The sequence below is a fragment of the Camelina sativa genome, chromosome 8 (genome assembly GCF_030686135.1).
Source record: "Camelina sativa cultivar CO46 ecotype springtype chromosome 8, ASM3068613v1".
Classification (NCBI taxonomy): domain Eukaryota; kingdom Viridiplantae; phylum Streptophyta; class Magnoliopsida; order Brassicales; family Brassicaceae; genus Camelina; species Camelina sativa.
The window spans coordinates 12,923,179-12,949,671 of NC_141887.1; the positions used below are offsets into that span (position 1 = coordinate 12,923,179).

A 26,493-nucleotide genomic window follows, 5' to 3' on the forward strand; every position below is an offset into this window, starting at 1 on the left:
GGCCTTGGTTAGTCTGAAACCCTGGTGGGGGACACAATTGGGGCTGGAACACTTGGTGTTGTTGCTTGGGGATGTAGTTTTGTTGCTGTTGTTGAGGCTGAGGAGGTGGATAGACTTGGTCTTGAGGATTGGCCACATTGGTGCTCCTATAAGAGAGATTGTTGTTTTTGAAACCTCCTTGGTTGTAGCTTTTGAATCCTCCCTGGTTTTGCATGTAGCACAACTCAGCAAATTCAGGCTCCCCCTCTTGAGTTGGAGTTTCTTCTTCACAAATGAAGTGAATGGATTTGGACTGGCTGAGGAGTATCTTGTCAAGCTTCTCATTGACCATCTTTAAATCCTTCTTATACTTGTCCTCTTGATCAGTTGAGGAGCTCCTTATGGTCCTATCATAATCCTCATTATAATTGCCATCAGACTGAGCAAGATTCTCAACCAATTCCCATCATTCTTCCACATTCTTGTTGAGGAAGTTGCCATTAGAGGCTGTATCAAGAAGCATTCTTATCTTGGGAAGCACTCCTCTATACAAGGTGATTAGAAGTGACTCATTGCTGAAGCCATGGTGAGGACACTGAGTCTGGAATCCTTTAAACCTCTCCCAAGCTTCACAAAAGCTCTCATTATTCCTTTGAGCAAACCCAGAAATTTCATTCCTCAACCTAGCAGTCTTTGCATTGGAGAAGAACTTGGCCAGAAAAGCTTTCTTGCATGCATCCCATGTGGTGATAGCTCCAGTAGGAAGAGTCTTCTCCCAAAGGTGAGCTTTGTCTCCAAGAGAAAATGGGAAGAGCCTTAATTTGAATCCATCTTCACTCACTCCATTGATCTTTGTGAGTCCACATATTCTGTCAAACTCATCAAGGTGATCTAGTGGATCCTCCATTGGCAACCCATGAAACTTGTTGGCTTGTATCATTGAGATCAATCCACTCTTGATCTCAAAGTTATTGTTTGCTACTGAAGGTGGCACAATTCCAGCCCTTTGGTTGTGGGTATTGGGTGCATCTCCTGCACCAATGTGCCTTGGTCTTTGTTCATGGATAGCTTGTTGCTCCATGATGTCTTGACCTTGTTGTTGTTGAACTACTCTTCCTTTCTTATGTCTCAAACCCTTTTGTAGCCTGTGGATGTTGTCAATAGGCTGTTGAAGACTGTCTTTGCCTTTTGACCTTGTGTGCATCAACAAACTCTACTACAGACTCGAACAGGTACACGGTCGAGCGCAGGCTCGAGTGGGTGGTCGAGTCGACTGGGAAGTAATGGCTATTTGGATCCGGCTTCTGGCTCGATCAAGTGCTCGATCACAGCTCGGTCGAGCGGTGGTCGAGTGGTGCCTGAAACACAAAACAGCCAAGCAAAGGAAGATTCGAGTTCAGTAACTTCACAAGTGTTTAAACGAACTTAATCTTAGACTAATAATGATCCTAAATGTCACAAAACACACTCAAATGGGCAACGGCGCCAAATTGAAACTGACTTTCTTTGTGGTGTGTGAATGAATGATGTATGGAATGAATAGAAGTCAGGGTGTTTCAATTCCCCTTATGCAGTTGCAGTATAAGAGGTGTCAATCCTATCTGAGCGATTGTGAACAATTAAGATGTGCATATGAGTCTAAGTCAAGCCAATTGTAAAGATTGTTTGTCACTAACAATCCTCAAATGAGATATGAAATGCAGAAAGTAAAAACAACTAGAACAAGATACTAAATGCAAACAGAACCGAAAAATTAAAGCTATAATGAAACTAGAATAGAGATAGACACTATGCTAATGAACTAATGCAAGACAAGTAATGAACAGGAAACTACGTGAATGCAATGGAAATGAAACAGGAATGAGACAAGACAATCACAAATAAAAAAAAACACAAGTTCTGGGGATGAACTCGAGCAGCACTCGACCGAGTGTAGGTCGAGTACGTGGTCGAGCTAGACTTAAACGTGAAAACAGAGGAACACAAGAAAAACAGAGCAATGCTAAAACTAATCAAACAACAAGCAAGCAATGATATTTAGACTAAGATTTCAATAAACAAAGAAGGCCTTGAGGAGGGATTCATGGGCTGAGCTAATCATTGTGGTTATCTAACTTGGTCAACAAATCTCAAGCAAACTTTGAGCTGATCTCTAGACATACTATTCTAAGACATGTTTAATCCACTCTCATGGCAAGAAACAATCAAACCTATGCATTTCTAGACTTGTTCTCACAAAGTAAAGAATCTACACAAGCAGGCATTAAGCAATACATCTCAAACCAAACAAGACTTCTAATCTCTTAGCAAGCCTAATGGTAAGCTCTAGATCTAGCCTTATCTATGCTCCTTAGACATTGGTGTGATGCTAAGATGCTTGAAATCAAACCCTACCTTCTCAGATATAGGATCAGCATTAAGATCATCTAGCCTAGAAGAGATCTACAACAATCAAACTTGACCAAATCAAACAAACCACAAGATCAACCCAGCCTAACCCATCCTCAAGGTCCTAAGCAAACTACTCACAAGAACACATGGTGAAATAAGTCAAAAACCCAGAAAATAATGAAACTTGCATCATTAGAAAGATGAAACAGAGATCTACAATATTGATGAAGAAATAAAACTCGAAATCTTAATATTTTGAAAGTTATGAAACAAACAAAATACAAGGATCTAGTCTTTCTTTCTTAAACAAGTACAAAATCTAAAATAAAAGAAAGTGCAAAAGGAATAAAATCTAAAAAAGGTAAAAACTAGGTTTTAGACTCTCTAAAAAGCTGGACTCTTTGGTGGCTGCAGGTACAAGGGCTTTATATAGGAGGTGAGGTGGAAGCCCTAAAAATACAAAAAGTCAAAGTAGTCAACGGCTCGGTCAACTCGACCAGTGCTCGGTCGAGTGGCTGGTCGAGCTGGCTTCTCTCGTGCATTCTCCACTCGGTCGAGTCCTCCTCAGCACATGGTCGAGTGGTGGTCGAGTGGTGCGGTCGAGTTGGACTCCGGACCTTGATTCTACAGCCTTAACTCTCTTGTTTTCTCCTCAGGATTGCTTCACTTCTCTTTAGCATTGCTTCCATGCTCCTTAAGCTCCAAAATCACCTGTTTATACATGAAAAGATGCAAATGCAATGCAACTATACTCTAATGCATGATTAGTCCTAAAGCTACACAATAATGGCCTAAATGGATAGCAAAAGATGCAAAAGTTGTGAATAAACTAAGGGAAAACAAGGTAAAATATATGAACATCATGCACCTAACACACACAACCAAAGAGCTGGTATTATGCCTCCTGCTGTGGCCAATAATAATTATGAAATAAAGAGTGGATTAATCTCCATGATACAAGCCAACAAATTTCATGGGTTGCCAATGGAGGATCCTCTAGATCACCTTGATGAGTTTGACAGAATATGTGGACTCACAAAAATCAATGGAGTCAGTGAAGATGGCTTCAAGTTAAGGCTATTCCCATTTTCCCTTGGAGACAAAGCTCATCTATGGGAGAAGACTCTTCCTCTTGGAGCTATAACCACATGGGATGCATGCAAGAAAGCTTTTCTGGCCATGTTCTTCTCCAATGCAAGGACTGCTAGATTGAGGAATGAAATTTCTGGGTTTGCTCAAAGGAATAATGAGAGCTTTTGTGAAGCTTGGGAGAGGTTTAAAGGATCCCAAACTCAGTGTCCTCACCATGGCTTCAGCAATGAGTCCCTTCTAAGCACTTTGTATAGAGGAGTGCTTCCCAAGATAAGAATGCTTCTTGATACAGCTTCAAATGGCAACTTCCTCAACAAGAATGTGGAAGAAGGATGGGAATTGGTTGAGAACCTTGCTCAGTCAGATGGTAATTATAATGAAGATTATGATAGAACCATGAGGATCCATTCCACTGATCAGGAGGACAAATACAAGCAGGATTTAAAGATGGTCAATGAGAAGCTTGACAAGATTCTCCTAAGCCAGTCAAAACCCATTCACTTCATTGGTGAAGAAGAAGCTCCAGTCCAGGAAGGAGATAGGGAGTTTGCTGAGTTGTGTTATATGCAGAACCAAGGAGGAGGATACAAAGGCTACAACCAAGGTGGAGGTTTCAAGCAGAACAACCTCTCTTATAGGAGCACCAATGTATCCAACCCTCAAGACCAAGTCTATCCACCTCCTCAGCCTCAACAACAGCACAACTATGCACCAAAGCAGCAGCAATAAGTGTTCCAGCCCCAATTGTGTCCCCCACCAGGGTTTCAGACTAACCAAGGCCAGGAACAAGACCTAAGAGCAATGATACAACATCTGTTGATTGGGCAAACCAATGGGAAAATTGAGGAAGCCAAACAGTTTGCTGAGCTGAATCAAAGGTTAACATCACAATATAATGATCTCAATATGAAGTTTGAGGGACTTAACTCAAGATTGAAGTATATGGAGAGCAATATAGCATCTACTTCAGCTCCAAAACCCACCCAACTCCCTGGAAAAGCAGTTCAAAACCCAAGGGAGTTTACTGCCAAAGCCATTCATCTCTTTGAAGAGGAAGTCACTAGGGACAGTGAAGTTCAAGTTGGGGAGGATTGGTCATTTCTTGAAGCTCAGAGTGAAGTTTGTGCAAAGCAGACTGACTCCGGTATTGCACTCGACCAGGTGCTCGAGCATGCACTCGACCGAGTGAGTGTTCGAGTGGCTGATCGAGTTGAAGAGTCAGAAGCTGTCAAGCCTGCTAAGTACATCCCTCCTGCTTACAAACCGCCTCTACCTTTCCCAGGACGTTTCAAGGCACAGAAGCTTAAGGAATTAAGGGAAATCATTAAGAAAAAACAAATGTTGGCTTTGCAACAAAAGGAAGAGAAGGCTTTGAAGGAAGTGGTTGTGATTGAGAAACAAGAAGAAGTGATGGCCATACAAGAGATCACCATTGCTTACCAAGAAGAAGAGAGAGGACATGCCTTGGAACAGTATGATCCATATCCTCTCTATAAGGATTTTTTGCTTGATTTATCAAAGAAGAAGGCTCAAGCTCAAGATGAGAAAGATCTTGAAGACCTTGGAGGAGTAATCATCCCAATTAAGCTTAAGGATCCAGGTCCATTCTAGCTTCCTTGCGCACTTAGCTATCTTCACTACAACCAGTGCTTATGTGACTTGGGAGCATCTATCAGTGTGATGCCCTATTCTATTGCACAAAAGCTTGGGCACACTGACTTCAAGTCCACCAACCTTCATATATGCCTAGCTGATGGTTCAAACAGAGATGTGGTTGGCAAATTGGAGAATATTCCAGTCAAGATAGGAAGAGCAAGGATTCATACAGATTTTGTGGTATTGGAGATGGACAAGGAACCTGAAGATCCTATCATCCTTGGGAGGCCATTCTTAGCCACAGTTGGAGCTGTTATTGATGTTAAGGAAGGTCTTGTGACCTTGAACATTTCTGAGGATATAGCTATGAAGTTTAACATCTATAACTCAACCAATCTTCCTACCATTGATGATCAACCTTTTACTATCAAGGACAAAAGTGGTCATGAAGGTTTAAGTGAAGTGGCAGCTCCAAAGGACAATCTCCCTCTTCAAGAAGATTCGGTGGAAAAGCTTAAGAGGTCAGTTCAAGAGTTGACTGGTATGGTTAAAGATCTCCAAGTCAAGCTAAACAAGAGGTCTTTGAGGAAAGCAAGACCAAGGCTCAAAATCAAGAAGAAATATGGTTTGTGTGTTAAGGGTGAGGTGATCAATGATCATACTCACAATGATCAAGAAGTGCCAGGGAGGATTTCATCACCTCCTTGGTATCTAAACAAAGCCTAAGAAGGCAGCCAAAGTCAAGCTTAGTGAATCTAAACAAGCTCACTAGGGAGGAAGTCCCTAAGGTATCCTTTGTAAATATGCTTTATTTTCTTAGTAGTTTTGATGTGTTTTGTTTTATGTTTGTGTTGGGCAGGCCTTTCAATGAAAGTGTAGATGGGTATGGAGAGATTTGGACTTGGGGAAGGAGATTCGCAAGCCCACTCGACCAGCCCACGAGAGGTACTCGACCGAGTTGGCAAAGAACTAAGGCCCACTCGATTCTCATTTCTCTAGAATGATCGAGTGGAGGGAAGAACAAGAAGTGAAATTTCAAACTTTGGTCAAGGAGCTCGACCACGTGCTGGTCGAGTGTGGGGTCGAGTGGCAGCAAAAAGCAGGTCAAAGATTCTCATTTCAAATTTGAATGGTATGGACGCTCCACCCTTGTCTCCTTGCCCCCTTAGCTTCTTTAAATAAAGCCTTACACGATCTATGTCTCTCACACTCTCTCACTTGCTCAAAACAACTAAAATCAAGTTTTAAAATCTCTCTCAAAGTTCATCTTTTGCTCAAGCTTAGCTCTTTTGAGTTTTTGGGTCACTAACCTATTAAACTTAAGCTTTGAGTCTATTCCCTTCAATTCTATTCGAAAATGTCTTCAAGGATTACAAGGAAGTCTCAACAAGCGGCTGCAAGCTCCATGGAACGTTTTGATGATCGCCTACAATCAAGAGGAGAAGCTGGAAGGACCACTCGATGCCCCACTCGAGCATGCACTCGATCGAGTGGTGGTCCGAGTGGTCGATCGAGCCAGCTGCCGCGTTCAAGAAATCAGTCAGTTGAGGAAGATCTTGAGAGAACTGAAAGTGAAGAAGAAAGGGAGCCAACTCTTAGTGATTTCATGAGGAGAAACAAGGCCAAAGGGAAGAGGCCAGCAGTTGAGATTGAACAAGAGGCGGTTGAGAGTGAGAGTGAAGAAGAAGGTGAAGAAGAAGAGGGAGAGGATGATGGAGAAGCAGAATCTTGTGGATTGACAAAGAGGCAAATTTATGAAGCCTTCATGAGAATGGAGTTCCTGGGAACTAGGTATCCACACAAGGAGACCATGGAGAAGCTAGCCATTGATAAAGATGTGGAGTACCTTTTTGAGAAGAGCAGCCTAACCAAGTTCATGGGGCTTTGCATGGAGGGGTATAAAGAAGAAAGTTGTGAGTTTCTAGCCACAGTCAAGCTGCACACATATGCAAGGAAGGATGATGAGTTTGGAGCTGGTCATATTGCTTTCACAATCAAGGGGAAGAACTATGAGCTTTCTTTGAAGAAGATAGCAAATGTGTTTGGTTTTGAAGTTGGTAGTAATAGGAGCTTGATGATACCAAGAGAGGAGCTCTATGCCATTTGGGAAACCATTGGAGACAACATCACCTATTCATCCTCCAAGACCAAGAGTTCAAAGATAATAAGCCCAGTCCTAAGGTACTTCCACAAGGCCTTAGCAAATACATTCTTTGCTAGGAAGGAGACTGGAAATCTCAATGAGGGTGAGCTCAAGGTAATTGACATGGCTCTCAATGGAATCATCCTTGAGGCAAGAAATGGAACCATCATTCTTGGGACCACTGTGGAGACTGACCTTGCAATGGTGCTCATTGACCACATGATATATTTGAGAAGTTGGGTAGGCAAGCTACAAAACAAAGGGTCAAGAGGAGCCTTAGCCATTGGAGGCATCATCACTCCAATACTACAAGCTGCCAAGGTCCCACTTAGAGGAGAGAAGGTTTTGCCAAGATGGATTGACTCAAGCTACCTCACTTCCACTCTCATATTGGCCAAGGAAATGCATCAAGGAAATCACATCTTCAACTTTGAGCTTCCAACAGTTGGGAAAAAAAAGTTGATCTTACCTAACCAAGAGCTCACCACCATTCAAGAAGGAGCAAACATTGATTTTTGGCCAGCTGATGAGTTCTTGTTTGATGGGATAGTTCAACCTAGAGTTGATGAAGCTGGAGATGTGCAAATGGCTGATGGGGAAGAGCAATTTTACTTTGAAGACTATGAGCCCAACCCAAGGGATAGTAGAGGAGTGAGAGAGACTAGCAAGAGGTTAACTCTCCTACAAAAGTGGAGCAAGTGGCATGGGAAGAGGTTTGATAAGCTTAAGAAGAAGGTGACCAATATGGCTAAGTCCATCAAGGGCCTAAAAAAGGAGATTGCTGAGCTGAAGAGTGCAAACTCATCTCCAAGCCATTCAAGCCCTTTGAGGAGGAGTAGCTCAACTAGAGCACTCTCAAGAGTTGCAAACACTGTGGAACCAGCTAGAGCTTCAATGTACGAGCCAAATCAGAGGAAGAGGATTTCAAGTAGCCGAGAACAACAATTTTCGAGGCACTCGACTGGGTCACTCGAGCACCCACTCGACCGAGCACCCCAGATGCACTCGGCCGAGGTCCAGCCCAGATCACTATATGGCTTCCCACCTCCAGCTGCTTATCCAGGATATCCAGGTTACCCTCCCATCCCACCCCAGTACTTCATGGATCCAGCACTCTACCAGCAGTTCTACCAGCAGCAAGGTCAGAATTTTGACACTCGCGGTCCAGCTCGACCCCCCCACTCGAGCACGTACTCGACCGAGTCCCGGTCGATTCCCATCGTCGAGCTGCCCCAATCTCCACCTCCAAGTCATCAACAAGACCCCAATTACACTTTTGAAAGCATGTAGGAGGATGTGGACAGTTTCTTCTCCAATCCTTGAGGTACCACTATCACCTTCACTTGTAAATACCATTGCATTTGATGTTATGTTTTGTTTTTGATCTTGAAACCTCTTACAAATTTCTTTCACACAGAGGACTGTGTGATTTAAGTTTGGGGGAGGGTTTGAGATAGCATTTGATGTTGTGTTTTGTTTTCTTATTTCAAATTTTTAGCATCATCATGTTAATACTTGCATAGCATCTAAGGCATAGAAAAACCCTAAAAATTTGAAATTTTTTGCAAAATTCTTTATAAAAAAAAGAGTGTTCATGTAGTTTGCATTGCATAATAGCATCTTGTTTAGCATGTTTCATGTAGGATTGTATAATATTTGCATTAGGGATCTATGATGAGTTTTGCCTTGTTAGCTTGTTTAATTTACTAGACTAGGATCAATGTCCAAGTTAATAGTACTTTGATGCTAGTTGAGTGGTTAGAAGCATAAGATTGAACCAAGCCTTGAATTCCTGCATTGCATTTGGTCTAAATTGAAGCATGTTGTGATTTGATGCCATTTCCTACTTATAAGAACTTAATATTGACTGTTAAATATTAATGTGTGCATTGCTTTAAACTCATGGATACCATATACATATTTGGATCATCTTTCTCCTTTTTACCACTCTTGTTGATCCAAGTAGCTGATTGAATCATTAAAATCAGTTTCCAATACCCTTAACCAACCCTTCTTTCAAGCCATGCTTATTCTTGAGTGTGTGAGGCCTTTTTGGGATTGAGCTTGGTAGAAAGTGTTAGGTTTGAACTGACAAGAATAATGCCTTGTGTAGTTCTAGTTTGCATTTTCCAAACTAGATAGGACTAGTTGATTTCATTGTTGGGTTTGGGATTTGGTTGTTTGAAAAAGAAAGGAAAGAAAAGAGGAGAAGAGAAAGAAAAGGTTAGAGTCTTTAGGAGGAGAATGTTTTTAAGTAAAATCAAAGTCTAGTTAAAGAATGGGAAGTATGATATTGTTTAAAGATGGTTTCAGTCAAAGAAAATAAAGAAAGAAAAAGAAGAGTTTAGCAAAATGCTTTTATGCCTTAAGGATAAGAAGAAAAGAAAACCATAGCAAATAAGTAAGAATCTCTCATTCCACTAGAAAGATCAAATAAGAAACCTCTCCTAAGACTTTAAAATCAAAAGAGAAAAGGGTGAAAGAGAAGAGAAGAAGTTAAAGGGTAGCACTAGGATCAATTGGGTTTAGATTGATAGGATAAACACTTTGGGTGCCTTTGGGTAGACAAGGTTTTGTTCTTGTATGTGTCTAAGTGTTCTTACCTTTAGCATTCTTCTAAAGCTCAATCTATTTTTTATGAGAGAACCTTGATATTGATAAACCCCACTCTAAAGAGAGACCATCATTGTCTCTAAACCTTTTACTGCCAAGCCAAATGAGTTTAAGCATTGCATATAATTGATTCATGTTCTTGATTAATGAATGTTAAAGGAAATGGTTGATTTGAATGCATGTGGACATCTAAGGCTCAAATCAGTAAAGGTTGTGATATGCTTGTCTAAAATCTTTAAGTACAGCTCATTCAACTTGCATCATAGTACTAGTAACTTGGACATTGATTCTAGATGGTCTATTTGCAAGCTTTAGGAGCTGAGATCCCACTTTCAAACCTCACCTACCTTCTTATGTCTTGTTCATTTGCTTGAGGGCAAGCAAAGACTAAGTTTGGGGGTGTTGATGTTCATATATTTTACCCTGTTTTCCCTTAATATATTCACATCTTTTGCATCTTTTGCTATCCATTTTGACCATTATTGCATAGCTTTAGGACTGTTCTTGCATTAGAGTTTAGTTGCATTGCATTTGCATCTTTTCATGCATAAATAGGTGATTTTGGAGCTTAAGGAGCATGGAAGCAATGCTGAGGAGAAGTGAAGCAATCATAAGGAGAAAGCAAAGGAGCTAAGGCTGAAGAACCAAGGTCCGGAGTCCAACTCGACTGCCCACTCGACCAGACACTCGACCGTGTGCTGAGAGAGACTCGACCGAGTGGGAGGAGCACAAGAGGAGCCAACTCGACCGGTCACTCGACCGAGCACCAGGTCGAGTTGGTCGAGCCGCCTGGCTATTTTGTCTTTTAGCGTTTTTAGGGCTTCCACTACTTTTTCTATATAAGGGCTTGTACCTGCAGCCACCTAAGAGTCCAGCTTTTTAGAGAGTCAAAAACCTAGTTTTTACCTTTTTGGGAATTATTCCTTTTGCACTTTTATTTTTAGATCTTGTACCTCCTTGAAGGAGAAAAACAAAAAATTCTTGGATTTTGCTGGTTCCATAACTTTCAAGATATTAAGAATTCGTGTTTTATTCCTTCTTCAATATTGTAGATCTTTGATTTATCTTTCTAATGATGCAAGTTTCAGTATTTTCTGGGTTTATGATTTTGATGTTCATCATGTATGCTTGTGAGTAGTTGCTTAGGATCTTGAGGATGGGTTAGGCTGAGTTGTGTTTGAGGTTTGTTTGACTTGGTCAAGATTGATTGTTGTAGATCTCTTCTAGGCTAGATGTTCTTAATGCTGATCCTATATCTGAGAGGGTAGGGTTTGATTTCAAGCCTCTTAGCATCACACCAATGTCTAAGGAGCATAGATAAGGCTAGATCTAGAGACTATCATTAGGCTTGCTAAGAGATTATAAGTCTTGTTTGATTTTTGACATATTGCTTAATGCCTGCTTGTGTAGATTCTTTACTTTGTGAGAACAAGTCTAGAGATGCATGAGTTTGATTGTTTCTTGCCATGAGAGTGGATTAAATATGTCTTAGAAATATATGTCTAGAGATTAGCTCAAGTTGTTTGAGATTTGTTGACCAAGTTAGATGACCTCAATCATAGTCCAGCCTATGAATCCCTCCTCAAGACCTTTCTTGTTTATTGATTTCTTAGCTTAAATCCTGTTGTTTGATCTTTGTTTGATTCGTTTTGGTATTGCTCTATTTTTCTTGTGTTGCTCTGTTTTGCGTATTTGTCCAGCTCGACCCTGCACTCGATCAGCACTCGATCGAGTGCTTGCTCGAGTTCCAACCCAGAACTTGTGTTTATGATTTGTGTTTGTCCTGTCTCACCCTAGTTGCATTTCTGTTGCATTCATTTAGTATCTTGTTCATTACTTACCTTGCATTAGTTCAATACTTGCATTTCCATAGTTTATATTTCTGTTTGTCATAATCACTCTGTTCCATTTGCATTTAGCTCCTAGTTCTTGTAGTTTTACTTTCTGCACTTTCCATTTCATCATAGGATTGTTAGTGACAAACAAACTTTACATCTGGCTTGACTTAGACTCATATGCACATCTTGATTGTTCACAAACACTCAGATTGGATTGACACCTCTTATACTACAATTGCATAAGGGGAATTGAAACACCCTGACATCCATTCATTCATAAGTCATCATTCCATACATCATTCACCACCATTCATAAAAATAGTCAGTTTCAACCTCACATTTAACAAATCAATCAAGCGGATTTTCACATCGACGCTTGAGATCTAACAGGGGAAAATCCTCACATGCAATAGATCAATCAAGCGGACAACCACCTCTACGCTTGAGATCTACCATGAAACCTCACATGCAACACATCAATCAAGCTTAAATACTAAAAATAAAACTTTAAAATTTGGTTTAAAACGAAAAAGGAAAACTTGAGGGGTACGGGACCGGTCGATCCCAAGTGAGATCGGTTGATCATGGGTGCTTCTTCTGCGCCTGCTCCATCTGATTGCTAGACTGATCAGTTTTCACCATATTAGCTCCAGATGCATGTTTTCATCCCAAAACATTCAGTTTCCTTCCAAAGTAACCTAAAGCCTTTACTGACTCACAAAAGACTCTAAAAGCACACTTTGACTAAATAAAAGACTCAAAACAAATGTAAATACTATGGTCAAAATCCTATAAAATATAAACTCAATCAAAGCATAGATTTGACCCCTTCTTTAAAGCCAACTCGTCTCATGGCAATGGTTATCTCCTCATCCATTGACTTGTTCATGGAAGAAGGATCGACAATTCTTGATCTTACATGTACCAAAACTCTCTCAAGATTTTGGCTCAAAGCTCTCAAAAATCTATTCCTGATCATTTTTTTTTATCTTTTTTTCTATGTTATTTTGGCATTGGAGAACACCCTCTTTTCTTGTAATTTAAACTTTGCTTGTATGAATTTTTTATCTTATGACCAATGAATCAATGCAAGTGTTCGACAAAAAAAAAAAAGATGATGATTTATATGATTTTTTTCAAATCATCATATCAATATCAAATTATCAAACTTATTGATTCTATAAAACTTAACAATAGATCTACTTAAAACTTATTGTCAATTTGTAAAAGTCATAATAAATCCGAAATTTCTGAAGTATAAAAGCAAATCTTCTCCCTCAAAACTTTTAAGAACCAAAAACCTTTGAAATTTATGAAGAAGTTGTTTATATTAACATTTGTGGCGGTGTGGTGGTGCGTCGGCTCTTTGATGAGAGGGCATGCGTGTGTATGTTTAGGGCGTCACAATAGGGTATCTACAGAGGTGTGAAGGTCAACTAAGGAAGGATCAGAATGATATGACATAAATCTGAAATGGTTCCCTTTTTCTCAAGCAGTTTTGGATATCAAGGCTGATTGATCCCCATGGGATCGGTAATCTCTCTTCAATTTCTAAACTTGCTTCTCTTGCTTGATAGATTGACATATTTTCAATAAAATTTCCATATCTTCTTATTTACAAGAAATGATCACGGTTAATGTTTGGGAAGTCCTCCATCAGATGTTGGATATTCATATCCCCTCTTTATTAATTGGAATGTACATTGTTAACATAACCTTAACAAAGTGTAAATAGTTACATCATTATGTCATTATAAATATTGGTTTTAAAGAACAAATTAATAATAGTTATTAAGGGTAAAAAATTTAAATGTTAATTTATTCAATTTGATTAGTTTAAAAAAAGACTATATATATATTTTTTAAAACATATCCAATCAAAATAAACATAGTATAAGATTTTTTGATATTTAAGTTACCATATTAATTATCATTAATCATTATATTTCACCTCTTATATTCATATGATTCTAATTTTGTGAAATAATTAAATCATCATATCATCCATATAATAATAAAAAGGTATATTTTTCACATATGCTATGATTTGAATTTTTATTATTTATACTAGAATTTGTACCCGCGCACGCGCAAGATTTTAATTTAAAATATTTTCTATCAATATAAATTTATCAGCTCAAATATAATTATTCAACCTTTTTAGTATAAATCTATATAAACAATAAACTTACTTTACTAAGTAATATACATGCATATGATAACTCTCTAATTTACATGTTTTAGACACCCTTTTTCATCCATGTTTTGCATGATAAATACCCTAACCTTAGCATTTTTAGGTCCTTAACCTTAGGAATTTGCATTTAGGCTGTTTAGGGTCTTGCATTGTTACATTTGTGCATTTTGGTTGAAAACATGTGCTTTGGAGCCCAAAAAGGACAAGGATGAGGTAAAACCCGAACATTTACCTGATGGAGTAATCGTGCGAGAAGAACAGTTCGATCGTTAATCCGACCAAAGAGGATCCGAGCGCAGGAAAAACAACCCGAAATCCTACCCTAGCATCCACACAACTCGAACCTCTTGCTGAACCTCGTGCAAACCTTCGGGCAGAGCTGGGCAACTAGGTCAAAGGGGTTTCCATATATAAAACCCTTCCTTCTTCTCGCCAGAGAGCACCGCAGACACTCACGAACCTAGAGAGTGAGAGCTTCTGAGAGAGAGAGAGCGATTTTACACTTTTGAAGCTTTGTTAGGATTTATTTTTACTACTGTTAACTAATTTTTAATTTTTGATTATGTACTTATCATCACTTCAGTTTTCCTTTTAATTCAATGTAATTCCTATTCGTTTCTGTTTTCATATTGTTTGCCATGAGATCTGAGTAGTGAATCAAGGTTTTTAAGGATGGGATATGCGAGTATGTGTTCTTGATCGATTAGGATGTCTTAGCTTGATTGTTTTTATGAAAATTCCTTTCTAGATTGGTGTGCTTAAAAGGACTAAATCCTTTTAAGAAATAAAATTTTTGATCGGAAGATGAATCAAACCGAGAGACCCTTTATGCTAGTTTCAGACGGAGAGGTTGAGACTAGATTTAGGGTGTTTTGCCATCGAGAGATGTTTGTTGAAATGCTTGAACCAACCAATGCTAGAGATTTACTCACTTAGCCTAAGAGATTAGATGTGTAAGGAGTTTATTGACAATAATGAATCGGATCTTAATGCCTACTTAGTCATGTTTCTCCAATGAGAGTTGGGTAGGAAAGTGATTAAAGTTGATTGTTTTTACCACGAGAGTGGATTTGCAAGGTTTAGAGGTTCATTGTCTAGGGAATATTTTGCTTGAGGCATGTGAGACATCCCAAATTGATCAGGAACATTTATGAGTCGATTACCCCATCCTTAGGAGCTTTCGTATTTGATTGTTTAAGCCTTTCGTCTATAACTCGTTCCTTTACCCGAACTGGTACTCGATCACCAGCCTCGTGTAACCCCTCGAGTTGTTCATCTTTGTGTTCTTGACTCTTAGGTTATCTGACTACCCACTTGATCCGGTACTCGAATGCTTGCATCGTGTACTTAGTTCGTGTGGTTCTTGTTTTTATTTTCTTTTTATTTTCCTTAGATTGATAGTCAATAACCCACACCATTACTTGGCTTGACTTGCACTGTTCTGATCATATGTTATCTGTTAACATTACAACCATTTGGATTAATAACCCTTTGTACTACAACTGCATAGGGAATTGATACCCTGGGTGAAAATTCTGTTATCAGTATACAACATATATATTGTTGAAGATAATATTTCTTTGTTATATCTATTTGCGCGAAATTTTAGTTTACATTTTTTATCAATAAAAATCATTGTATATATATATATATATAATCATTTGAAGTCTTAAAGATAAATCTATATAAACGCTATACTTATTTTACTTATCTAAATATAACATAAATTGTCTACTGTCGCAATAATATTTTTTGGTAAATGAACAATATATCACATGGTAACAAAAAAAATGACTTAAGAACCTCACTGAAAGAGTGAGTCCTCAATCTTCTGACATTTTATCCCTAGAAGAGTTCATTCCATATTCACATCCCATGAAAACATATTTTTAAAAGTTCTAACGTCAAATGTCGATTGTTGGCCTAATTATAGAGATCATTAAAACATATCGATATCCCACATTAAATACAAATATACAAAATTTTGTGAAATTTTTTAATGCTATGTCGCTACAACGGGTTGTCCAAGTACATCATGTGCCATAATAGAATTTCCAACAAAGTCAAGAATGCATAGATGGTGAAACGGTTAAACCTGACAATAAATATCCGTTCACTAATCCAAGTTACATATTTTTTTTAAACCTCATGTGTTATTTTCAGATGTTAATTTTTGTGATGCAACTTCAGCTTCGTATTCTCAAAAAAACATAGTGTACTTTAAATATGTTTTTTGTGCCAAAGTTTTGGGTTAAAAGAATTTGATAAAATTGATGAAATTTCAAGCTTATTTTATATTTTACTTTTTTATCATGTTATAGAACTATAGCTTTAGTTGATAATATGTCTTCTGAGATATGCTACACAAATAACATATCACTTTTTGTAACGGCTTATAAATTATTTTTCTATACTTTGTGACCATTTATTTTGTTCTTTTAGATGAATTATTTTTTAAATTGTTTTTTTCATAGTTTTTATAAAAAATTGTGACACTTACAATGTCTTTATTTCTGATCAAAACTTTTAAGTTCAGTTGAGTAATTAATCTTTTATTTTGCTTTGAAAGTGAAATTTAATAATAAATCTTTGTAGTATATGTTTCTTAGAAAATAGGAACTAATGTTTCACTTCAATTTTATTTTTATGTTTAGCATTTTATAAATACAATTAAATAAATTGTTTTTGTACTCCACTATGCATTAAAATCTTAATTCCATTTTAAAACTCATTAACCCATTCTAAATTTTGGAAAATGATTACTTTTTGGTTAATATTTGAATAATAGCATTATTACTAAAAAAAATTCATAGTATTGTTTTTACTATTTAAAATATTTCATTCATGTTACTTAATTCATTTTTATATAGTTATTATTTTTATTATTTACTAAAAAATTATATTATTCTTTTTACTATTTTAAAATTTAATAAATTTTACTTAGTTCGTTTTTTATTTATTTATTTACTATTAGTAATTATAAGTAATAAATATGCTATGAATGAATATTTAAAATAGTAATTTTTAATGCAAATATATATATATATATAATTGCTTAGGTGGATGATGATGTGGAAGAAGGAGAAAAGAGAAAAGTTAACTTATATATATATATATATATATATATATTTAGTTTCATACATTATTCTGTTGAAATGCATAATTTTATATAATAAGTTAATATTGAAATATTTTCCAATATTTTAGCATGATCTTCTTAAAGAATATAATAAATATATAACATATTAAAAAAAAATTCAAAGCTACTTCAATTTTATTTTTAAATAAACAGATTTAAAATATATATACTATACAACGGGTTAAATGTAATGAGTTAATTAAGGAACATTATCCTTATAACAGACGACAAGTTATATGTAAAATGTTAAAAACTAATATAAAATATCAAAAATGTATTTTATAATATAAAGCAGGGGTTAAACTTTATTTTATACAAAAAATTGTATATTTTTATATGTCAAAATATTGTTTTTGATATGTTTTATCAGTTTGTAAAAAATCACATCATATACTTTTAACATTTTACATTTAACATGTCGTCTATTATAAAGATCATATATAAGTTTCATATTTCATAGTCTTTTATTTGTATTAATAGAGTATTATATATATAAAGTATTAGATGTTTGAAAGGAAGATGAAAAACCATATGAAACTTGAGAACTTTTATTAAATTTTTATACAAAACTAAATTTTAAATAAACTAATTGAATGCTAACTTGACAATAAAAATATATGGTATGACATATGAGAGTCTATTTTAATTTATCTGTTATAGAAACTCATATGTAAAAGTATTTCACATATGTTTTGCTTATATTTTACATATGTTTTGCTTATTTTTTCATTAGTTTACTTTAATATATATATATATATATATATATATATGTAAGATGTTACTTAAATGGAAAATTTTATTGCTGAAATTAGTTGGAAAATACTTAATTATATGTAATACATTTTCAGTTTTATGATCTTAGAAAATTGTTTGAGAAAATTTCTCTATAGAGAAAAGATGATATTAGATAATAAATATATAAATCATAATGGATATATTTTAGGAAATTTTGTTTTCTCCACTTTTTTAGAAAATAAAATACTTCTCATTAACAAGATGAACAAAATTGTATTGCGAATAATAACCATATATATTCAATATTTCAAATAATAAAAAATGGTTAATTGTTGCCATATATAAACAATCACACCTATAATTTTTCTTTATATAGAATTCAATATTATAAACTATACTCAATATATGTATCAAACAATCAAATCATAAACCAATAAAAGTATATAAACGACTAAAAAAAATTATCATCCACACACATCACATAGACAACTATCAAATTCAATAGGAGGACCATGCATGCCTTAATTAAATGGACTAGAAAAGATGAGAACCATGAACCGTACCTTGTCACCTTGGCATCATGGCATGCACTATGATGTGGGCCATTGATGCGGCAATGGATCAATGAGGGTTGAGGGAAAACCCTTGAGGCGATTGTTGTATATGGATCTCTGTCAAGCCAACTTTTATTTATTTATTATTATTACAAGCAATTACCGAGAGTAACTCTGTTAGAATGAACCGTTATACGGTAGTATGGTTTGCTTTAACCAACCCTTTGAGTAATTAATGCATCAACGTTAAAAGCTTTGGCCTCCTCGTCGGTCATCTTCGGTTTCTGTACTCTCCAAATATCACGTCGTAGGAGGCGGATCCATCGAATTCTTCCATGCGAACCAACCGCTATGGAATGTATTTATCTCTTTTTGCCACTGGTGTATAACTTACACATATCTCACTCAATTATTTTAAGAAAAATTACAATTAAAATATGCAAATGAGGAATACAAATTTTTACGATCAAATAAATAATAATTAATGCTAAAAATATATGATAGGTAGTTACATTTTTTATTAATATTTAATGTACTTAAATCTACATATTTTATTTAGTTCTTTTTCTATTTTAATATTATATAATTATTAGTTGTCTACAATTATATATTTGAACATATGTATATCCTTATGTTTTTTCCCACATAGTTATCAATACAATAAAATTTCCATGTTTTTCACCGGTACTGACACCTCTGCTTTTGTACTGAAACAGAGACAAATTAGTTAAAACAAATATTCAATCAAATTATAACAATTAATACAGCTAAGCACAATATTTACCAACTCACAAAATTTGCCAACTCACACCTCAACTCGATTTCTTCTTCTTCTTTCTAATTTAGCTTTCTAACTAACAAAATAAACATCCACTTCGGATCTGATCCAATTGGTGGAGAGAGCCATGGCTGGGATCACTAGCACCGTCGGATTCAACACAATTCTTGCTGAAGCCACCAAACCTGTGTCGCTTTTCTTCTCGTCGGATTCAACAGCAATTTCGATTTCTTCTTCTTCTTTCTAATTAGCTTTCTACTTTTCATTTTGGGGATTAAGGAAGTTCAATGGTTAAACGTTCATGGACTACGAAACACGAAAGAATGGGAGATAAGCTACTCCCTAATCACCTATCTAAAGTCTATATACTCCGTTACTTAACTTTCGCAGGCAACGACGCATATATCCTAGCAATTAAAGCAAGTTCGATTCTAATCTGTAAAGTTCTATAACTCAACTGACGCAGGTTATAACACGATACTTGTCTAGCCTATTGCGAGCGAGTTTACAACACTTGTGATGTGTGAAACGCCTATGATCAATCACTAGTTAGCTAATCAAGCAATATGCATTAAGAATTAACCTAGAACAATGAACTAATCCAATCTAGACACCATTAAACAAACGTTGACATGAATCCCCTTTGAAACCCTATTACCTAACAAGTAAATTACTCACACATACTCATGCAAATCAAAACCATATGAATAGGATATTGCATATAAGATTAGAAGTTTGAAAAAAAAAGGTTTAGAGATCTTCTCTGTGATACAAAGTAGATGATTCTTCTTCCTTAAACAAGTAGGAAACCGAAAATACAGAAAACTAGAAAGAGGTTGGTGAATTCAAAGGTGGCGATGATGACTTCCAAGAGAGCTGTAGATAAAAAAACTTCGACGACTGAGTAGAGGTCTAGGGACGTCTCTCGGGCTGCTGCTGGAGGCATGGATGAGTAATTATGAGACAGAAAAGAGACACCTTGGAAGCACACCTTGAAACCCTAAGTCTTAAGAGTATTTATAGGGTTTTGTCTTGGATTAGGGTTTGTTAGGGTAAAAACGTCTTTTCTTCTTGAGTGCAGGACAAAGGGCAGCGAAATAGACTTCTGGACCGTGGAGGAGGCTTTGACTGGGCTGCAGTGATGCTCGCTGGTCAGGCCTTGAATAAAAGCCCATCGGCTGGTCGGTTCTTCTTACGTCGGTTCATAACACGTTCTGGTAAATCGGGCATATCTTCTGGATGGCTGGATGGATTGACTTGATTCCACTTCGAGGAGAAAGATGACTCTTCCAGCTTTCCATAGACACTAAGCAAGAAATAATGATGTTATCTTAAAGCTCTTTAAAAGTTGCTCGTACTGTAAAGCTCTGAAACTTTCCTAAAACGTGTTTTCCTTGTCTTTTGGTCCAAATTGCTATAAACCTATAAAACCTTCTTGAAACCTGAAGACCTTTTATACTAGAAATCTCATCAAACTATTCCTAAATTCATATGAAAACTATAGCTAATGTGAGTAAAATAATGATGTTATCAACTCCCCCAGACTTAGACTCTGCTTGTCCTCCATGGAAAGAGGTTTTGAAAAATGGGAATTCACTTATCTTTGGGGATATTTTCTTTGCACTCTTCTTCGCCTTGACATTAGGAACTTCCATTTGTAATCCACCATGAGAATCATCAACGCTCCTTGATCCCACAATTCTTCTCCAGAATCTCCATTGTCATCTCTTTACATAAATTAAAGCAATAATAAAAAGTGAAATCTTACCAAGGGAAAATAGATCAATGGCTTGCAGACTCTCTTCAAGCCAAGACTTTCTTCGTATGATTCTTTTCCTCTCCCTTTTCTCACTTCTTCCCTTTTTTCTTTTTTTTTTTAATCAAAGGTGTAGGCGAATACTGGGGTCATTGGTAATTTACCTACCTCTCGCTTCCAAGCTTTGTGTGATCATTTGACTCAAGAGTAGAATAATGAGGTCACAGGTAATTTACCTACCCCTCTAAACTGATCAAAATCATCTCATCTTTTATTCATTTTTTTTTTAGTATTCTCTTTTTTTTCTTTTTTCTTTTTTGAGTATTGAAGGGAAGAGAGAGGGGAACATACTTTTGAAGAAGTGCAATGTCTTGTGTGGCTTGAATGTAGAGATCTAGTCCAATGTATACCAATTCCAGGGCTTGAAAATTAAGTCTGGTTTAGGTCCTATAAAAGGTAGAGACAACGTTAGATCATCTGAATATCCATCGAATAGGGATTGGGGATTGTTGAGTCGGCTCACAATCTTTCCAAACTTTGGTTCTGTTGTCAAGCATAATCAAGAGTCATAAAATTGTTAATCCAAATCAAATAAACCGTTAGAATAAGATCATAATCCCCTACTAGTTTAGACTCAATAAAATAAAAACAATGTGACTCGATAAAAACGTTAAAATTATTGATGTAAAAAGTGGAAAAATGTCTCAAGTCAACAAAATAGAAAGTAGCATTCGTATAGGATGGAACATCCTTCCCCCCAGCCTTAAATCACACCATCCTCGGTGGGAAAAAAGAAAGAGTTGAGGATTAAAAATCATAAGGAAAAGTGTAGGGTTTAAGAACAATGTCACCTTGATGGAATGATGTTGTGTCAACTCTAAGACGTTTAATGGTTGCCCAAAAAAATTGTCTAGAAGTCGGCTGTGGAAATAAAGATGTGGTGACTAACCGGTTGTAACTTCCTTTGGTTGCTTGATATCGAATATGAACTAGGCTAAGTTCATTCGAATTGTGTTTGATATATCTCTAAATGCATCCTCCTTGAAACAAAAACGTAAAACCATTAATAATAATGATAAAATTAAAATAACTAAAAACATACCTAAATAAAAGAATGGTGATGGTAGGTGGTGAGGATGGTGGTGGTTTGGAGTTGTCTTGCGGTACACGGATGAACGGTCGCAGACAGCAGCAGCTGGTACGGTGGGTATGGTACGCGGTACTCATGGTACACAGTACATAGGACATGGTACGTTGGTCATGGCATCGGTTACGGTTGGTATGGCTGGTGGGGACTCTCGGCATCGATCACTCAAGGATGGTGATGATCCGTCGCCTTCAGCTTTCTTCGGTCAATTTGGACATGGCCGGTCAGTAGGTGGTACTTGCCACTAGTCATAGTGTGTGTTGCCAATCCATTGGGACTTCTTTTTCCTTCTTTTTGGCTTTTCTGTTTTCTATTTTTTTTTTGTGTTTTTTTTTATAAACCTGAAACTTAAATGCAAAAATATTAAAAGTAAAAGAAAATAAATCCTAAAAATAAATACTTATTAGACATGGGTTGCCTCCCAAATAGCGCACTTATTTAATGTCATTGGCTCGATGGTTGTTGCCCTTATTAGGCTTGGGGAGCATTGATTAGACTGATTGATGCACTCTCTTCCTTGCCAATTTCTGCTAGATAAGGCTTTAGACGCTGTCCATTTACGGTAAATGGTTCACCTATGTCATTGAGAAGGACGACGGTTCCGTATGGTTTAACTTCCTTTATTTTAAATGGTCCAGACCACCGAGAACGTAACTTTCCTAGAAAAAGTTTAAGTCGAGAATTGAAAAGTAAAACTTGATCATTTGGGGCGAATGATTTGGGTATGATTTTCTTGTCGTGGTATGCTTTAGTCCTTTCCTTGTAAATCCTTGTATTCTCATAGGCGTTGTGGCGGATTTTTTCTAACTCGTTTAATTGAATCAAGCGTCTCTCGGCTGCGCTTTTTATGTCATAGTTCAACTCCTTTACTGCCTATGCTGCCTTGTACTCCAGTTCCACAGGTAGGTGGCAAGCTTTTCCATAGACAATATGAAAAGGTGTAGTACCTAATGGGGTCTTGAAAGCGGTTCTATATGCCCATAGAGCGTCATCTAGTTTGGTGGACCAATATTTCCTTGATTTTGATGTAGTCTTCTTTAAAATGGACTCTATTTCTCTGTTTGAAATTTCGACTTCGCCGCTTGTCTGTGGATGATAAGGAGACGTGACTTTGTGGAGAACTCCATTCTTCCTGAAAAGGTTAGCAAGGTTTTGATTTATGAAATGCTTACCTCTGTCACTTATCACCACTCTTGGTACTCCGAATCTCGGAAATATAATGGTCTTGAACATCTTGACCACCACGCTTGATTCATTAGTAGCACTTGCTATAGCTTCCACCCATTTAGAAACATAATCAACAGCAACAAGAATGTATTCGTAGCCGTTAGAGGTAAGGAAAGGGCCCATGAAATCAATCCCCCATACATCAAAGACTTCCACTTCAAGTATGAAATTTTGGGGCATATCATTTCTCTTACTTATATTGCCCATCCTCTGGCAAGCGTCACATCTTTTAATGAAACTTTGGGTGTCTTGAAACATGGTTGGCCACCAAAAACCTACTTGCAGAACCTTAGAGACAGTTTTAAAGGTTGTGAAATGACCTGCATAATAGGAGCCATGGCATCCAAATATAACTCCTTCGACTTCTTCTTCGGGGATGCATCTTCGAAACAACCCATCGGAACACTTCTTGTAAAGATAGGGTTTGTCCCAGTAGTATCTCTTTATTTCTTTCAAAAACTTCTTTTTTCTATAACCATAAAATTGCGGTGGCTCAACGTTGGCTGCTAAATAGTTAGCGTAGTGTCTAAACCAAGGCGTATCATAAGCTTGCGAACGTAGTGCTTGCGGCGGCGCTGGTTTGTTAGTCATGGGGACAGCTTCAATGACGTAGACATTTTATTCGAGTAAACTATCATCTAGAGGCATCGGTTCCTCCACTCTCATTCGCGAAAGGTGGTCGGCGACTCCATTTTCTGCTCCCTTTCTATCTCTAACTTCAATATCGAACTCTTGTATCAAGAGGATCCAACTTATGAGACGCGGTTTGGCATCTTTCTTAGACATCAGAAATCTAATAGCTGCATGGTTGGTGTGAACAGTTACCTTTGATCCTACAAGGTATGATCGAAACTTCTCAAAAGCAAAAACATTAGCTAGAAGCTCCTTCTCTGTAGTTGCGTAGTTGCATTGTGCTTCATCCAAGGTTCGACTAGCATAATAAACAACATTCAGTTTCTTATCTTTTCTTTGTCCTAGTACAGCTCCAACTGCATAATCACTGGCATCACACATAATTTCAAAGGGTAGCTCCCAATTTGGTGGTTGAACAACCGGAGCTGAAACTAGTGCGTTTAATCTTGTGGAATGCAGCCAGGCAATCTTTTTCAAACTCAAAATCTACATCTTTGCAAAGTAGGCATGTGAGTGGTCGTGCGGTCTTGGAGAAATCTTGAATGAAACGTCTATAAAACCCAGCATGCCCAAGGAAACCACCATCAATGATTAAGCTACATACCTTGGAGTTTATTGAGCAGCGAGAGTGGAAGATATTTTCTCTTTGAATTGTTTCAGGATCAAAAAGAGTGCTAAGAGCCCTCCTTATGACTAGAAGCTCTCCCATCTCTGGATAGTCCACAATATCCTCCTCAGATTCTTCACGTTCTTCTTCCTCATCTTGTGATTCATACTCTCCATTGGATTTAAGGATCATTACTCGCTGGTTTGGGCACTCCCTTGCATAGTGTCCTTTTCCCTGACATTTAAAACAAGTAATATCGCGAGCTCTTTGGTTAGTAGGCTTACCTTGCTCTAGTTTGGTTATCTTTGATGTCTCAGGTGCAACTCTTTTAAATCTGTGGTCCACATCAAGAGATTTTCCTTTGTCTAAAGCTTTTTGAGGTGGTGGTGGTGTCCATGGAGTCTTATTGCGGTTAGTAGAAGCTGTCTTCCTTTTGATGTGTTGTTCAGCTTGGACTGCTAGGTGCAACGACTCTTCAAGATCATGATATGTTTGTCTTTCCACCTTTCTAGAAACCCAATCATGAAGACCATCTAGAAACTGCGCCATCAAGTTTTCCTCAGACTCTTCTACCTCCAATCTGTTCTTAAGAGATTCAAACTCTTCAAAGTACTCCTCAACAGATTTGCTTCCTTGTGAGAGCTTGCGGAACCTCTTTTGTAGCTCTCGGTGGTAATAAGCTGGGACATATCTCTTTCTTAGTTGAAACCTCATATCATCCCATGTGGTGATTGGTATATGTCTATGCCTCCTCCTCTCAGACACATCTCTGTCCCACCAAGCTAAAGCATTGTCGGTGAGTTGAGCAGCAGCTAGGGATACCTTTCTTTGTTCAGAATAGTTGTAGTATCCAAAGATATGCTCCATACGTCTTTTCCAATCAATGTAAGCTTCAGGATTAACCTTTCCAGCAAATGTCGGCAGATTGAGCTTAAGATCATAGCCTCATTCTCTTATGTTACCTTCGTCACGTCCCCTATCTTGTTGGTAGTGCCTCCTTAGCCTTTGGTGTTGAATAAGATCATGATGTTCTTCCTCTGAATCAGACTGATCTCCATTATCAACCTCATGGTTTCCTCTTGGCAAGTTATGAACTGGTGCTCTTGGTGCAGGTGGGGGTTGTTCAATCCTTGTCATGCGATCACCAAGCGTTTGGAGTTGGGCTTGAATAGCTGTAAGCATCTCAGCCATGTTCACCTCTCCTCCTTGTTCTCCCATTGTTCAAAACGTTTTCTGTAAGATTAGGAAAAGAGATCAAGTGCACAGGAAGTCGAAAGGTTCAAATAAGGAAAACTGTCAGATCTAGGTTTGAAAGGGATTTAGGCAATCAAATAAACAGATCTGAACGAAAATTTTTTAGGGTTTTCTTTTTAGAAGATGAACAATCAAAATAGAACAAGAACACACAAAAAATAATAGATCTAAAAGGGGAAAAACGAACTGACACAAAACAAACTGAAACAGACACAAACTGAAGCAAACAAGGGGAAACAAACTGAAACAAAAGGGATAGATAAAACCTGATTTGGAGCGTTTAGCTCTGATACCAGATGATATAGGAACCTGGTGAGTGAACCCACGTGGATAGATGGAAATAGGCAAATGGTTGATAACACTGTTCTGCCTATTCGGTGGAAGATAGATGGATCGCATCGAAGAGATGGTGAATAGACAAATGGTTGAAAACATTGTTCTGTCTATTCGGTAGCAGTGGAAGATGAAGAGATAGATGGGTGGATTGAAGGACGCCACACAGATCTGCAAAAGGATCTATGATAAGTCAAATCTCAGTCTTCAAGGAATCACACACAAGAAGAAGGAGAAAAGGGTGGTTGTTTCTATCTCAGAAGAAAACCTAAGAAAACTCTCATTTTATTCCATAAAAACTTGAAAGGTTACAATGCTGAGAAGGGACCTTATATAATGATCCAGCAACGGGGGACCTTCTAGGGTCGAAATTATTACAAATAAAAAGGACTAAACTTGCAAAATAAGAGACTCAATTTTAAGACCTAAATAAAATAAAAGACTCAATAAAGATCCAACGGTCGATTCCTGCAAAACAAGA

At 37.2% G+C, this 26,493-nt stretch overlaps 2 non-coding genes across 2 annotated transcripts; one reads left to right on the forward strand and one right to left on the reverse strand.

Moving 5' to 3' along the window:
• Positions 1 to 557: 557 nt before the first annotated feature.
• Positions 558 to 664, forward strand: LOC147940034 (small nucleolar RNA R71). The gene has a single exon (XR_015564819.1). It is a non-coding gene; the product is annotated as a small nucleolar RNA R71 (small nucleolar RNA).
• Positions 665 to 3,576: 2,912 nt separating this feature from the next.
• Positions 3,577 to 3,683, reverse strand: LOC147940035 (small nucleolar RNA R71). Its single transcript, XR_015564833.1, has one exon. It is a non-coding gene; the product is annotated as a small nucleolar RNA R71 (small nucleolar RNA).
• Positions 3,684 to 26,493: the final 22,810 nt, after the last annotated feature.